Source organism: Corylus avellana, chromosome 7, assembly GCF_965113065.1.
Source record: "Corylus avellana chromosome 7, dhCorAvel1.hap1.2, whole genome shotgun sequence".
NCBI lineage: Eukaryota > Viridiplantae > Streptophyta > Magnoliopsida > Fagales > Betulaceae > Corylus > Corylus avellana.
This window is the reverse complement of record NC_142496.1, coordinates 7049892-7053969: the sequence shown is the minus strand read 5'-3', so window position 1 is coordinate 7053969 and position 4078 is coordinate 7049892. Positions and strand designations below refer to the sequence as shown.

The 4078-nt window shown below is 41.3% G+C and overlaps 1 pseudogene; it reads right to left on the bottom strand.

Moving 5' to 3' along the window:
- Nucleotides 1-2736: 2736 nt before the first annotated feature.
- On the bottom strand, nt 2737-3411 carry LOC148584395 (uncharacterized; annotated as a pseudogene).
- Nucleotides 3412-4078: the final 667 nt, after the last annotated feature.

Genomic DNA, 4078 nt, shown 5'->3' with positions numbered 1-4078 from the left:
TCGTGTAACAGTAAGATAAATAAGACTACCTACTAGCTGCCTGTAAAGAGTAACATCGGATAAAGGCTCACCATCCGTGGCTAGAAGTTTGACATTGGTCTCAAGGGGGCTGCTCGCTGTTTTACTGTCTGTCAGACCTGCTCGGGAAAGTAGATCAGATGCATATTTGGCTTGAGAGAGATAATAACCATCATTACTCGAGGTAACCTCAAGACCAAGGAAGTAGCTGAGTGTTCCCAAGTCCTTCATTTCAAAATTTTGGCTAAGGAAGGATTGAAGAGCACGGATGCCTGAAATGTCATCACCAGTAATAATCATATCATCTACATAAAGAAGGATAAGGATAATACCATTATCAGTAGTCCGAAGAAAGAGAGCTGAGTCATAAGAACTAGAAACAAAGCCTTGTTGAGCAACCACAGAATTGAACTTGGCAAACCAAGCACGAGGAGCCTGCTTGAGACCGTAAAGTGCCCGACGGAGTCTGCAAACTTTGTGTGGCGGATGGTGATAGCCAGGTGGAGGGTGCATATAGACTTCTTCTGTAAGATCACCATTGAGGAATGCATTTTTAACATCCATCTGAAATAACTGCCAATGCCGAACAGCAGCAACTGCAAGTAAGGATCTAACAGAGGTCAGTCTAGCAACAGGAGCAAAAGTCTCCTCATAGTCAATACCATACTCCTAAGCAAATCCTTTCACAACAAGACGAGCCTTATAGCGTTCCACAGATCCATCTGCACGAGTTTTAATTTTATAAACCCACTTACATCCCACTGCAAACTTCCCAGGAGGCAAATCCACCAAGTCCCATGTATGGGTTTTAGAAAGGGCATCTAGTTCATCAGACATAGCTTTCTGCCAAAGAGGGTCAGCACTAGCCTCACGATAAGAGTGAGGTTCGTGAAGAGTAGCAAGAACAGAAAAACAATGATAATCATGGAGATAGGTAGGTGGTGCTCTTACCCTATTGGAGCGACGAAGTTCAGGAGAAGGCTCGGGAGTGTGTGATGTAGCAGGATGATCCGTAGTCGAATCAGGCAAATTAGAAGCAGCCGTTGAAGGTTCGTCCAATGAGCTTGAGTTATCTGCAGATGATCCAGGAAATAAGACAATAGAGGGGTCAGTGAAGACAGGAGAATATGCAGAGGAAGAATGCGGAAAAGGCATTTGACTAGTGAACATTTTATGTTCCCAGAACTCCACATGGCGAGAGATCCTAAGTCGTCGGGCAATAGGGTCATAGCAGCGATAACCTTTTTGAGTGATGCCATAACCAAGGAAGCAACACAAGCGAGAGCGGGGTTCAAGTTTAGTACGCTCATGTGGAGGAAGAGTGACAAAACAGATACAACCAAAGACGCGAAGCAAAGAATAGTTAGGTGTGCTACCATACAAGCGCTCATAAGGAGTTTGGTTGTGAATAGTCGGGGAAGGCACACGATTAATCGTGTAAATAGCAGTGAGAGCAGCCTCACCCCAAAAGCGTTCAGGAAGTGAGGCAGAGATGAGAAGAGCTCTTACAGTGTCTAAGATGTGACGATGTTTGCGTTCTGCACGCCCATTTTGCTGAGAAGTGTAAGGACAAGAACGATGAGAGAGGGTCCCATTTTGTTTTAGAAAATTTTGAAAAGATTTCTCATTATATTCCATAGCATTATCTGAACAAAAAATTTTGATGGTACGAGAAAATTGGGTTTGTACCATTTGATGAAAATTTTGATAAACTTCAGTGAGTTCAGAGCGATGCTGTAATAAATATATCCAAATATAACGAGAATAATCATCAAGAAAAATAACAAAATAGCGAGATCCCCCCTCAGTGGGAACAGGGGCAGGGCTCCAAATATCAGAATGAACTAAATCAAATAGTGCAGAAGATGAAGACTCACTTTTATTAAAAGATAAATGTGTTTGTTTGCCAAGATGACAAGAAACACAATCAAAAGATTTTACATCTACTGATCTTATATGACCTTGAGATGCAAGAAGTTGGACACGTGGTAGAGAGGCATGACCCAAACGTGAATGCCATAAGTTGGAAGAAGCAGTGAGTGTTTTGACAGCAGCAGCTAAGTGAGTAGGAGTTTGTAAGAATGAAAGCTCAAAAAGACGTCCAATCTTACGGCCGGTCCCAATTAGTTGACCCGTCTATGAATCCTGCACATCAACACCCCTGCTAGAAAATGTCAACTCCAAACCTAGTTCACAAAGTTGGCCAACTGAAAGAAGATTTAATGACAATTGGGGAACAAGATATGTGTTATCAATAGACAAATTAGGTGAAGAAATAGACCCACTGTGACTAACAGGTAACCTAGAACCATCAGCAGTATAAATGACAGGGTTGGGAGAAAGGGCAGACTTTTGGGAAAATAAGGTGGGGTCATGGGCCATATGATTACAATAAGCAGAGTCGATGAACCATGAATTTTTACCTGATGTGACGGACAAGGCAGTAGAGGAACGAGACAGAACCTGATGGATTAGTGCCTCAACGTCAGATGCAGTGAGAGTAGAGGATTGAGATTGGTTCTCAGTGTAAGATGCAGGTGCAGAGGAACCAGATGAAACAACTGCGGCTGTTTGTTGGAAAGGAGCTCGTGACTGACGTCTGTTTTGGAGCTTATAGCAATTAGCAATAGAGTGACCATGTTGTTTGCAATAGTTGCAAATTAACTTCATGGAGGAAGACGGTGGTGTGGATCGTCTAGGAGGAAATTTAGGAACACTCTAAGGTGTAGCAGCGACAGCCATATCTGGAGATTGCAAGTGCATAGTGGACCGTCGAGTCTCTTCAGAAATAAGTTCTGCTACAGCAGCTTCCAATGTGGGAAAAGGATTGCGGTGTAAGAGAGAAGCCCGAGTCGGTTCAAAATCCGCACGAAGAGCCATCATAAAATGCATAAACTTTCAACGATCCCGATACTTTGCAAATATTTCTACATCTTCAGGATGCTTCAGTTGAGGATCTGCAGCGAATAATTGCTCCCAAAGACTATTAGTTTGAGAATAAAAATAAGCAATAGACTGACCTGGCTCCTGACGTGTCTGATAAAGTTTAGTTTCAATCTGAAACTCAAATGAGGCATCATAAGTACAATTGTATCGTTTTGCTAAAAACTCCCAAGCAGCCTTTGCATTCCCAAGCTTGGGGAGTAAACTATGGATGGAAGGAACTGAAGAAATAATACGATAATTTGCACTATCCCAATCTTCAAATCGACTGGCAAATTTGTCAGCTGACTCACCTTCTTTTTGTGTGGGTGCAACAGTTTCTCCACAAATATAACGCCATAATCTCCTCCCTCTCAAAAAAACTTCCATATTTTAAGCCCACAACATATAATTGGAACCATCTAAAATATTGTCAATGGGACGGACAATATTATCAAGATTGGTAGACATTTTTTTTTTTTTTTTTGGAAAAAAAAAAAAAATTAAATAAATAAACCTGTGGGTAGTAATCTGGTGTGGCGAAGGTGCAGGTGCAGCCATAGGGAGCGATCTGGTGTGGCGCGTGCACAGTAGCTATGGTGCACAAATATTCTGATTTTGAACAACAAGACCTCTACAACTTCCGTCACATACAAAAAAATAACCGCAACAAGCGTTTGGTGTATTGTTGAAATAGAGAGAACCACAAAAAAGAACGCTCAAACGGAAAAACAAGAAACGGACGGAGAACGGAGGCTTAAAAGAGGCACCAAGAAAACGGTGGCTCTGATACCATGTAGAAAAAGATAACAGAAAGATAATTGTGGAGAAGAAATTTGTATTTCTGATATGATTTCAATTGTACAATGGAATGGCCTATTTATAGTTGAATGAGGCCCTAAAAGAAAGGAAATACAATAATTACAAAATAATACAATAATTACAGAATAAATTAACTTGCAAGAAAACAATCTCTATAGGGAAATTAACTTGGCAACCAAGCCAAGAGTAGGGACCAAGTAACTTGGCAACCAAGGCAAGAGTAGGGACCAAGCAAAGATTCGCAATATTCTAACATACACATTGCCAATTCAATGTGTTCCAACGTAACAGTGAAAGAAAATAATCTGGAAACAGG